Raw genomic sequence first — 12,656 nt, 5'->3', positions numbered from 1 at the left:
GATCAAATCTCCCTTCAACCTTCTCTGTTCTAAGGAGAACAATCCCAGCTTCGCCAGTCTCCCAAACTGCGGTGCCCAGAATTGAACCCAATACTCCAGCTGAGGCCGAACCAGTGTTTTATAAAAGTTCATCATAACTCCCTTGCTTTTGTACTCTGTGCCTCTATTAATAAAGCCCAGGATCCCGTATGCTTTTTTAACAGCCTTCTCAACCTGTCCTACCACCTTCAAAGATTTGTGTACATTCACCCCCAGGTCTCTCTGTTCCTGCATCCACGTGAAAATTGTCCCATTTAGTTTATTTTGCCTCTCCTCATTCTTCCTACCAAAATGTGTCACTTCACACTTCTCTGTGTTAAATTCCATCTGCCATGTGTCTGCCCATTTCACCAGTCTGTCTATATCCTCCTGAAGTCTGTTACTATTCTCCACATTGTTTACTACATTCCCGAGTTTCGTGTCATCTGCAAACTTTGAAATTATACCCTCGATACCCAAGTCCAGGTCATTAATATATATCAAAAAGAGCAGTGGTCCTGATATCCACTCTTGGGGAACACCACAGTCTACAACCGTTCACCACTACTCTCTGCTTTCTGTCCCGAAAGCAATTTTGTATCCACGCTGGGACTGACCCTTTAATTGTTAATTCATCAGTTGAATGGATTCACCTCTTCACATCGGACGACAGGACCCACTGAACTGGAGTGAGGAGAGATCAGTGACTGTGAATGGTCAGAGTGCTGGAGAAAGGGACTGGGCATTAGTTATTGGTTCCATGGTGTGATGGTGAGCACTCTTGACCACAAATCCAATCATCTGAGTTCAAATCACAGTACAACTTCAATTTATGGTGTCACTGTTGTTTGTAAATTTTGGACAAATGAGAAAAGACACCTGTAACCAGTCACTGACACTGGACAGTTTTCTGCCTGAATCATTGAGAATCGAGCTCCTGGTCCAGATTTCAGATCATAATCTCAGCCTGTCTTTCCCTTTCCCCAATCAGCAGCAGAGAAATTGTTTGTTGGTCACACCAAACTTTCTCCATCAGTGCCTTGCAATGTTTATACACTGATTATCCGGCAAGACTGCAATACGAGCTGCGCTGAGCAGTGTGAAACAGGAGCAGTGACGAGGGAAGTGATAGACTTGACGGTAGCTGTGTGATTGTTTGAATGGTGGGAGATCAACTCAATCCCTGTGTGGTTCCATGGTGTAATGGGGAGCACTCTGGACTCTGAATCCAGCGATCTGAGTTCAAATCTCAGTGGAACCTGTTTTCGATCAATCCCTGTGTTTCCCATATGAAAAGAGTCACTTTTTAAAATGTGTCCACAGATCGATTCCTGAGTTTAACATTCAAAAATCCTCCAGCCACGTGAGCTGCTCCTGCAATCCATGTTACTGGAGCTCTCGGTCCAGATCATTGCACAATGACAGATATTTTCTGGTCTGTATCAAAGAATCACAGTATCACAGAATGTTGCAGCACAAATGGAGGCCATTCGGCCCATTGTGCCTGTGCCGACTCTTTGAACGAGATATCCAATTAGTCCCACTCCCCTGCTCTTTCCCCACAGCCCTGAAAGTAATTAACTCTCAAATATTTGTTCAATGCTGCGTTTCACTGCAGTAAATGACAGACTTTTTTTCTTGTCCGTGTCATCGAATCACAGTATCACAGAATGTTACAGCACTGAATGAGGCCATTCGGCCCATCGTGCCTGTGCTGCTCTTTGAAAGAGCTATCCAGTGGCAGCATGGTACGAAATTGGCAAAGGGTCAGAAAGCAGAGAGTAGTGGTGAACGGTTGTTTTTCAGACTGGAGGGAAGTATACAGTGATGTTCCCCAGGGGTCAGTATTAGGACCACTGCTCTTTTTGATATATATTAATGACCTGGACTTGGGTATAGAGGGTATGATTTTAAAGTTTGCAGATGACACGAAACTCGGGAATGTAGTGAACAATGTGGAGGATAGTAACAGACTTCAGGAGGATATAGACAGACTGGTGAAATGGGCAGACACATGGCAGATGAAATTTAACACAGAGAAGTGTGAAGTGACACATTTGGGCAGGAAGAATGAGGAGAGGCAAAATAAACTAAATGGTACAATTTTAAAGGGGGTACAGGAACAGAGAGACCTGGGGGTGAATGTACACAAATCTTTGAAGGTGGCAGGACAGGTTGAGAAGGCTGTTAAAAAAGGAATATAGGATCCTGGGCTTTATTAATAGAGGCACAGAGTACAAAAGCAAGGAAGTTACGCTAAACTTTTATAAAACACTGGTTAGGCCTCAGCTGCAGTATTGGGTTCAGTTCTGGGCACCGCACTTTAGGAAGGATGTGAAGGCCTTAGAGAGGGTGCAGAAGAGATTTACTAGAATGGTTCCAGGGATGAGGGACTTCAGTTATTGGAGAGACTGGAGAATCTGGGGTTGTTCTCCTTAGAACAGAGAAGGTTAAGAGGAGATTTGATCGAGGTGTTCAAAATCATGAAGGGTTTTGATAGAGTAAATATAGAGAAACTGTTTCCAGTGACAGAAGGGTCGGTAACCAGAGGACACAGATTTAAGGTGATCGGCAAAAGAACCAGAGGCGACATGAGGAAACATTTTTTTACACAGCGAGTTGTTCTGATCTGGAATTCACTGCCTGAAAAGGTGGTGGAAGCAGATTCAATAGTAACTTTCAAAAGGGAATTGGATAAATATTTCAAGGGATGAAATTACAGGGCTCTGGGGAAAGAGCGGGGGAGTGGGCCGAATTGGATCGGTCACTCAAAGAGCAGCACAGGCACGATGGGCCGAATGGCCTCCATCTGTGCTGTAACATTCTATGATTCTGTGATTCTTTGATGCAGAGAAGAAAAAAAGTCTGTCATCGTGCAACGATCTGGACTGAGAGCTCCAGTAACATGGATTGCAGTGGCAGCTCACGTGGCTGGAGGATTTTTGAATGTTATGCTCAGGAATCGATCTGCGGACACATTTTGAAAAGTGACTCCTTTCACATGGGAAACACAGAGATTGATCCAAAACAGGTTCCACTGAGATTTGAATTCAGATCACTGGATTTAGAGTCCAGAGTGTTCCCCATTACACCATGGAACCCACACAGGGGCTGAGTTGAGCTCCCACCATTCAAAGACACTTGGCTCTTTTCTCAGCACGGCAATGTCGATACATCACTGACCCCTCGAGGCGACTGGCAAAACTCTCCCACCAGCAAAATTGCAAGCACTGGACAATTCCATCTCCACACTTCCACTTTGGCTCGGCCCTTTCTCATCCATACCTTCAGCTTCCCCACTCTCCCCTCTGCTCAGTATCGATGCTCAGACAATCACACAGCTACAGTCAAGTCTATCACTTCCCTCGTCACTGCTTCTGTTTCACACTGCTCAGCGCAGCTCGTATTACAGTCTTGCTGGATAATCAGTGTATAAACATTGCAAGGCACTGATGGTGAAAGTTTGGAGTGAAAAGAAAATGTAAACAATTCCTTCATTTCAAGAAACAGTGCTTTGAATTTCGACAAGTTTTCCTGCTGAATGCAGATTGCAGAGAAAAGTTCAGCAAACACCATTCTTTTGTGCAGTGAAACGCAGCATTGCACAAAAAACAACTTTCTCTGCTGCTGATTGGGGAAAGGGAAAGCGGAGTGACCATTGACATCACACATGGGGCAAGTGCACTCGATGTTGGTCTGTGCATGGGCACTCGTGAACTCCTCACTGAGTGTGGTTCCATGGTGTAATGGGGAGCACTCTGGACTCTGAATCCAGTTGTCTGAGTTCAAATCTCAGTGGGACCTGTATTGCATCCGTCCCTGTGATTCCGATATAAAAGAAATCATAATTTGGAAAATATGGACACAGATCAACAAATCGAATCCTAAAATTTATAGCATGCAGTAAGGCCGTTGTACCTGTGCTGCTCTTTGAGAGACCAATCCAATTAGTCCCACTCCCCTGCTCTTCCCCCAGAGCCCTGCAAATTCTTTCCCTTGAAATATTTATCCAATTCCCTTTTGAAAGTTACTATTGAATCTGCTTCCACCACCTTTTCAGGCAGTGAATTCCAGATCAGAACAACTCGCTGTGCAAAAAAATGTTTCCTCATGTCGCCTCTGGTTCTTTTGCCGATCACCTTAAATCTGTGTCCTCTGGTTACCGACCCTTCTGTCACTGGAAACAGTTTCTCTTTATTTACTCTATCAAAACCCTTCATGATTTCAAACACCTCGATCAACAATTATCTTAACCTCTTCTGCTCTAAGGAGACAGTCAGCAGGGATTTGTTAAGGGGAATGTCATGTCTGACAGACTTGATTGAAGTTTTTGAGGAGGGTCGATGAGGGTCGTGCATTTGATGTTGTCGACATGGATTTAGCAAGGCTTTCGACAAGATCCCACATGGCAGACTGGTCATAAAAATACAAGCCCATGGGATCCAAGGGAGAGTGGGTAGTTGGATCCATAATTGGCTCAGTGGCAGGAAGCAAAGGGTAATGGTCGACAGGTGTTTTTGTGACTGGAAGGCTGTTTCCAATGGGGTTCCACAGGGCTCAGTACTGGGTCCCTTGCTTTTTGTGATATATATTAATGATTTGGTCTCAAATGTAGGGGGGCATGATTAAGAAGTTTGCAGATGATACAAAAATTGGCCATGTGGTTGATAGTGAGGAGGAAAGCTGGAGACTGCAGGAAGATATCAATGGACTGGTCAGGTGGGCAGAAAAGTGGCAAATGGAATTCAATCCAGAGAAGTGTGAGGTAATGCATTTGGAGAGAGCAAACAAGGCAAGGGAATAGACAATAAATGGGAGGATACTGAGAGGTGTAGAGGAAGTGAGGGACCTTGGAGTGCATGTCCTCAGATCCCTGAAGGTAGCAGGGCAGGTAGATAAGGTGGTTAAAAAGGCATACGGGATACTTTCCTTTATTAGCCGAGGCATAGAATATAAGAGCAGGGAGGTTATGCTGGAACTGTATAAAATATTGGTTCGGCCACAGCTTGAGGACTGTGTACAGTTCTGGTCACCACATTACAGGAAAGATGTGATTGCACTAGAGAGGGTACAGAGGAGATTTACGAGGATGTTGCCAGGTCTGGAGAATTTTAGCGATGAGGAAAGATTGGATAGGCTGGGGTTGTTTTCCTTGGAACAGAGGAGGCTGAGGGGAGATTTAATTGAGGTGTATTATGAGGGGCCTTGATAGAGTGGACAGGAAGGACCTATTTCCCTCAGCAGAGAGGTCAATATTCAGGGGGCACAGATTTAAAGTAATTGGGAGAAGGATTAGAGGGGAGCTGAGGAGAAATGTTTTCACCCAGAGGGTGGTGGGGGTCTGGAACTCACTGCCTGAAAGGGTGGAAGAGGCAGAAATCCTCAACTCATTTAAAAGGTACTTGGATGTGCACTTGAAGTGCCGTAAACTACAAGGCTACGGACCAAGAGCTGGAAAGTGGGATCAGGCTGGGTTCCTCATTTTCTGCCGACACGGACATGATGGGCCGAATGGCCATTCTATGATTCTATAATTCCAAGTTTACATCTTACAGAGAATTACATAGAAGGTACAGCACAGAAACAGGCCATTCGGCCCAACAGGTCCATGGTGCCTCCTCCCTCCACACTTCATCTCACCCTATCAGCAAATCCTTCTATTCCTTTCTCCCTCACGTGTTTATCTAGTTTCCCCTTCAATGCATCGATGCGAGTCGCCTCAACTATTCCTTGTGATCACGAGTTCCACATTCTCACCACTCTCTGGGTAAAGAAGTTTCTCCTGAATTCCCGATTGGATTTATTAATGACTATCTTATAATTCAGGTGTCATGTCCAAATGATCTGGAGTCAGGAAAGATTCCAGTTTCTGTGAATCGTGGGAGAGCTGGAGAAAGCAGAGTTTTCAGGATCAGGCCGAGTGGGTTCCACGGTGTAATGGTGAGTACTTTGGATTTTAAATCCAGTGATCTGAGTTCAAATCTCAGTGATCTGAGTTCAAACCTGAATTCTTCTTGTTCCAGCTATTTGGGACGAATAAGTATAAAAACACCTGGAAACCAATCACTGATGCTCGGTGTTTTTCTGCCTGAATCAATGAGGATCGAGCTCCTGGTCCAGATTTCAGATCATAATCTCAGCCTGTCTTTCCCTTTCCCCAATCAGCAGCAGAGAAAGTTGTTTTTTGTGCAATGCTGCGTTTCACTGCACAAAAGAATGGTGTTTGCTGAACTTTTCTCTGCAATCTGCATTCAGCAGGAAAACTTGTAGAAATTCAAATCCCTGTTTCTTGAAATGCAGGAATTCCTTGGATCGTGTTCGTGCCCTCGAGCAAAGCCCTCGAGAGTGGATTAATAAAGGAAAGGCAGCACGGATTTGTTAAAGGAAAATTGGGCGTTAAATTGGGCCGTGTAACGCCCGTTGTTTCAGTGCGACACGGCCTCTCCGACATCCACGATGGCGTCTTGGATCCGCACGCACGTTTCCAGCGTGACGTGCGCCAGACGCCATCTTGGTATCGGAGTTAGCGCAGGCGCAGATAACGAACGCTGGAATCATGTAAAGTAGGGAGAAAATGGCTTCAATCAGTGTACAACGCTGATTTAAAGTGATAGACACCATTTTGGGACTTAACGCTCAACTCAACGCACAGTCTTAACCCCGACCATCTGAACGTGTCTCAGAGTGTCTGGAGGACCCCCCACCGGGGATATTTAAAGGGACCATGCAGGATTTACAAGTTAGTGGCTGGATTATTGATTCTGGCTGCCCAGACATTTGTAACTGTTTTTGGAGGTCAGCTACACTTTAAAATGGGGACATAGCCAAACATTTAGAGCCAGGACGTGCAGGAATGAATTTAGGAAATGATTCTACACACAAAGGGTGGGAGAAGTTTGGAACACTCTTCTGTGAACGGCAGTTGATGCTCACTCAATTGAGAATGTTAAATCTGAGATTGATAGATTTCTGTGAACCAAGGGTATTAAGGGATATGGGGCTAAGGTGGGTATATGGAGTTAGGTCACAGGTCCACCCTGATCTGATCGAATGGTGGAACAGGCTCGAGGGGCAAAATGCCACCGCCACTTGCTGCCTCCTGATATGTGCCAGCTTCTCCTGCACGAAAGCGGGACCTGTGTCTGGGTGATGTGCCTATCATGGTTGAATAGCTGCCAATGTGTGTGGCCTGTGAGTTGTGGGTGTGCGGCTTGAAACAGTGGTAATGTGTAAGGGTGAGAGGGTTGAATACTGATGGAAAGAGTTTGTTGGTATGTGGGTGATGGGGGTGTAGTGTGTGGTGCAGTTGGTAGGAGACGCCACTTGACAGTTGACCTCACTCACCTTGACCACTCATGTCAAAGCATTGAACTTCTTCCTGCACTGCATCCATGTTCATGATGCTGTGCTCCTGGCATTGACTTCGTCCCCCGCTGCCTCCCACTGCCTTTTGATATATGTCTGGAGGGCCTCTTGCTCCCCACCTCCCTCCCCTACCCCTGCAGATATAGGATGTCCCTCTTTCTGTCCACCTCTTGCACCAAGGTCTGTAGTGCATCAGCAGAGAACCTTGGTGCACGGACTCTCACAGGCCTGGTACCCACTCAGATCGGCAGATTGGTGAGGCCTGCTGTGCAGATTGGAGGATGTGGGATTTAGCAGTGTGCAACCTTTATTCAATGTTTTGACATAACTCATCAGTGTGGGAGCTGCATCTGTGTTCTCCGTGTGCGATGTCTGATCTCCGTTCAGACTCCGTGCAGACAGCAGGCTGTTATTTTCAGCAAATAACAGGTACCAGCTCCCTTTAAGAGATTTTTCAGAGACAGCCTGACTTTAAGGGGTTGGAGCTCCCCCTGCTGGTGGAAAGTGTGAATTGCATGGAATCCTCGGCCTGATTTCCAATGCTGATTGGTCGTCAGTCCTCAGGCCTGAGCAAAGTCTGGTCCTGCCTGCACCGGGACCATTGGTCGTGGGGTAATCGGGCATCGTGCTACCCCCGCCCAATAACAGGCCCGATCCAATGTTTCCATCCTATGAGTAGAAATGGGATTGAGGAGCAAAGGGAGAGACACAAATCATTAAAAGTAGAGACGCAGGTTAATAAGGCCGTAAAAAGGCAAACCAAACACTGGGATTCATTTCAAGAGGGATAGAATTGAAAAGCAGGGAAGTTATGTTAAACTTGTATCGAACCTTGGTTAGACCACACTTGGAGTATTGGGAACAGTTCTGGTCTCCATATTATAGAAAGGATATAGAGGCACTGGAGAAGGTGCAAAAGAGATTCACAAGGATGATACCAGAACTGAGAGTACATCCTGATCAGGAAAGGCTGAACAGACTGGGGCTCTTTTCTCTAGAAAAGAGAAGACTGAGGGGTGACCTGATCGCGGTCTTCAAGATTATGAAAGGGTTTGACAGGGTAGACGTGGAGGAGATGTTTTCACTTTTGGGGGAGACCAGAACTAGAGGTCATGTTTTCACATCTAGATCAGACACTAAAGTGACTGAGGACTGCTTTTCAAAGCAGGTCATGTCAATATTAACAAGGCAGGTAACGCCCATGAGCGTGAGAGAGAATCTGATTGGACGACTCGCATTTCTATCGCCCTTTAACATCGAAAAATGTCCCAGGGTGCTTCACAGGAGCGTAATCAAAAATATGGGATGTTGAACCAAGGGAGGAGCTGTGAGGAGGGGGGGTGACCGAGAGCTCGGTCATAGAGGTTGCTTTTAAGGAGGGTCTGAAAGGAGGGGAGGGAGGTGGAGAGGCGGAGAGGTTTAGGGAGGGAACGAGAGAGCGTGGGGCCTAGGCGGCTGAAGAAAGGAAGGACCTGCATTTATATAGCACCTTTCAAGGCCTCAGGACGTCCCAAGGCAATTCACTGCCAGTGAATTACTTTCGAAGTGTCGTCACTGTTATAAACGCAGCAAGATCACAAAACAGGAATGAGGCAATGAATTTATTTGGAGATGTTGGTTGAGGGATAAATATTGGCCAGGATCCCGTGGAGAACACCCCGAACCTCCTTCGAAATATTGTCATGCAATCTTTTCCGTCCACCTGAGAGAGCAGAGGAGACCTCAGTTTAACATCTCATCCAAAAGACGGCACCTCTGACAGTGCAGCACTCCCCCAGTACTGCACTGGGAGCGTCAGCCTGGATTAGTGTGCACAAGTCTATGGAGTGGGACATGAACCCAGAACCTTGTGGTTTAGAAAGTGCCCTGTCCACCCAAGCACAGGTCATTAATCTATAACAAAACGTGCAGTGGTCCTAATACTGACCCCTGGGGAACACCACTGTATACTTCCCTCCAGTCTGAAAAACAACCGTTGACCACTCCTCTCTGCTTTCTGTCCCTCAGACAATTTTGTATCCACTCTGGAACTGTCCCTTTAATTGTTCAATCAATTCCAGTGTCTGTGAACAGGTCGGAGAGTTGGAGAAAGCACCACAGTTCTTGTGGGTTCCATGGTGTAATGGTGAGCACTCTGGACTCTGAATCCAGTGATCTGAGTTTAAATCTCAGTGGAGCCTGTTTTGGATCAATCCCTGTGTTTCCCATATGAAAGGAGTCACTTTTTAAAATGTGTCCACAGATCGATTCCTGAGTATAACATTCAAAAATCCTCCAGCCACGTGAGCTGCTCCTGCAATCCATGTTACTGGAGCTCTCAGTCCACATCATTGCACGATGACAGATTTTTTTCTTGTCTGTATCAAAGGGTCACAGAATGTTACGGCACAGAAGGAGGCCATTTGGCCCATCGTGCCTGTGCTGGCTCTTTGAGAGACCTATCCAATTCGTCCCTCACCCCTGCTCTTTCCCCAGAGCCCTGTAAATTCTTTCCCTTCAAATATTTATCCAATTCCCTTTTGAAAGTTACTATTGAATCTGCTTCCACCACCTTTTCAGGCAGTGAATTCCAGATCAGAACAACTCGCTGTGTAAAAAAATGTTTCCTCATGTCGCCCCTGGTTCTTTTGCCGATCACCTTAAATCTGTGTCCTCTGGTTACTGACCCTTCTGTCACTGGAATCAGTTTCTCTTTATTTACTCCATCAAAACCCTTCATGATTTAGAACACCTCGATCAAATCTCCCTTTAACCTTCTCTGTTCGAAGGAGAACAATCCCAGCTTCTCCAGTCTCCCAAACTGCGGTGCCCAGAATTGAACCCAATACTCCAGCTGAGGCCTAACCAGTGTTTAATAAAAGTTCATCATAACTCCCTTGCTTTTGTACTCGATGCCTCTATTAATAAAGCCCAGGATCCCATATGCTTTCTTAACAGCCTTCTCAACCTGTCCTGCCACCTTCAAAGATTTGTGTACGTTCACCCCCAGGTCTCTCTGTTCCTGTACCCCCTTTAAAATTGTACCATTTAGTTTATTTTGCCTCTCCTCATTCTTCCTACCAAAATGTGTCACTTCACACTTCTCTGTGTTAAATTTCATCTGCCATGTGTCTGCCCATTTCACCAGTCTGTCTCTATCCTCCTGAAGTCTGTTACTATTCTCCACATTGTTTACTACATTCCCGAGTTTCGTGTCATCTGCAAACTTTGAAATTATACCCTCGATACCCAAGTCCAGGTCATTAATATTTATCAAAAAGAGCAGTGGTCCTGATATCCACTCTTGGGGAACAGCACAGTCCACAACCGTTCACCACTACTCTCTGCTTTCTGTCCCGAAAGCAATTTTGTATCCACGCTGGGACTGACCCTTTAATTGTTAATTCATCAGTTGAAAGGATTCATCTCTTCACATCGGACGACAGGACCCACTGAACTGGAGTGAGGAGAGATCAGTGACTGTGAATGGTCAGAGAGCTGGAGAAAGGGAATGGGCATTAGTTATTGGTTCCATGGTGCAATGGTGAGCACTCTTGACTATAAATACAGTCATCTGAGTTCAAATCTCAATATAACTTCAATTGATGGTGTCACGGTTGTTTGTAAATTTTGGACAAATGAGAAAAGACACTTGTCACCAGTCACTGATACTGGACAGTTTTCTGCCTGAATCAATGGATCGAGCTCCTGGTCCAGATTTCAGATCATAATCTCAGCCTGTCTTTCCCTTTCCCAAATCAGCAGCAGAGAAATTGTTTGTTGGTCACATCAAACTTTCTCCATCAGTGCCTTGCAATGTTTATACACTGATTATCTGGCAAGACTGTAATACGAGCTGCGCTGAGCAGTGTGAAACAGGAGCAGTGACGAGGGAAGTGATAGACTTGACGGTAGCTGTGTGATTGTTTGAATGGTGGGTGATCAACTCAATCCCTGTGTGGTTCCATGGTGTAATGGTGAGCACTCTGGACTCTGAATCCAGTGATCTGAGTTCAAATCTCAGTGGGACCTGTTTTGGATCAATCCCTGTGTTTCCCATCTGAAAGGAGTCACTTCTGAAAATGTGTCCACTGATCGATTCCTGAGTGTAACATTCAAAAATCCTCCAGCCACGTGAGCTGCTCCTGCAATCCATGTTACTGGAGCTCTCAGTCCACATCATTGCACAATGAGAGATATTTTCTGGTCTGTATCAAAGAATCACAGTATCACAGAATGTTGCAGCACAAATGAAGGCCATTCAGCCCATCGTGCCTGTGCCAGCTCTTTGAACGAGATATCCAATTAGTCCCACTCCCCTGCTCTTTCCCCAGAGCCCTGAAAGTAATTAACTCTCAAATATTTATCCAATTCCCTTTTGAAAGTTACTATTGAATCTGCTTCCACCACCTTTTCAGGCAGTGAATTCCAGATCAGAACAACTCGCTGTGTAAAAAAATGTTTCCTCATGTCGCCTCTGGTTCTTTTGCCGATCACCTTAAATCTGTATCCTCTGGTTACCGACCCTTCTGTCACTGGAATCAGTTTCTCTTTATTTACTCGATCAAAACCCCTCATGATTTCGAACACCTCGATCAAATCTCCTCTTAACCTTCTTTGCTCTAAGGAGAACAATCTCAGCTTCTCCAGTCTATCCACGGAACTGAAGTCCCTCATCCCTGGAATCATTCTCGTAAATCTCTTCTGCACCCTCTCTAAGGCCTTCACATCCTTCCTAAAGTGCGGTGCCCAGAACTGAACACAATACTCCAGTTGTGGACGAACTAGTGTTTAAAAAAGGTTCATCATAACTTCCTTGCTTTTGTACTCCATGCCTCTATTAATAAAGCCCAGGATCCCATATGCTTTTCTTTAACAGCTTTCTCAACCTGTCCTGCCACCTTCAAAGATTTGTGTACATTCACCCCCAGGTCTCTCTGTTACTGTACCTCCTTTATAATTGCACCCTCTGGTGTATTTTGCTTCTCCTCATTTTTATCACCAAAATCTGTCACTTCTCACTTCTCTGCTTTAAATTTCATCTGCCACGTGTCCGCCCATTCCACCAGCCCGTCTATATCCTCTTGAAGTCTATCACTATCCTCCCCACTGTTCACTACACTTCCAAGTTTTGTGTCATCTGCAAATGTTGAAATTGTGCCCTGTACAGCCAAGTTCAAGTCTTTAATATATATCAAGAAAAGCAGTGGTCCCAGCACTGACCCCTGGGGAACACCACTGTACACCTTCCTCCAGTCCGAAAAACAACCGTTCACCACTACTCTCTGTTTCCT

The 12,656-nt window shown here is 45.5% G+C and overlaps 4 non-coding genes across 4 annotated transcripts; all 4 read left to right on the top strand.

Annotated features, from left to right (window-relative positions):
• The first annotated feature begins 1,207 nt into the window (after positions 1-1,207).
• On the top strand, positions 1,208-1,279 carry trnaq-cug (transfer RNA glutamine (anticodon CUG)). Its single transcript has one exon. It is a non-coding gene; the product is annotated as a tRNA-Gln (tRNA).
• Positions 1,280-3,750: 2,471 nt separating this feature from the next.
• Positions 3,751-3,822, top strand: trnaq-cug (transfer RNA glutamine (anticodon CUG)). The gene has a single exon. It is a non-coding gene; the product is annotated as a tRNA-Gln (tRNA).
• A 5,669-nt stretch (positions 3,823-9,491) lies between these two features.
• Positions 9,492-9,563, top strand: trnaq-cug (transfer RNA glutamine (anticodon CUG)). The gene has a single exon. It is a non-coding gene; the product is annotated as a tRNA-Gln (tRNA).
• A 1,759-nt stretch (positions 9,564-11,322) lies between these two features.
• On the top strand, positions 11,323-11,394 carry trnaq-cug (transfer RNA glutamine (anticodon CUG)). The gene has a single exon. It is a non-coding gene; the product is annotated as a tRNA-Gln (tRNA).
• The last annotated feature ends 1,262 nt before the right edge of the window (positions 11,395-12,656 follow it).

This window comes from Heptranchias perlo, unplaced genomic scaffold (genome assembly GCF_035084215.1).
Source record: "Heptranchias perlo isolate sHepPer1 unplaced genomic scaffold, sHepPer1.hap1 HAP1_SCAFFOLD_526, whole genome shotgun sequence".
NCBI classification, from domain to species: Eukaryota; Metazoa; Chordata; class Chondrichthyes; order Hexanchiformes; family Hexanchidae; genus Heptranchias; species Heptranchias perlo.
Note: the sequence above shows the minus strand (reverse complement) of the source record. Positions and strands in the feature narration are given on the sequence as shown.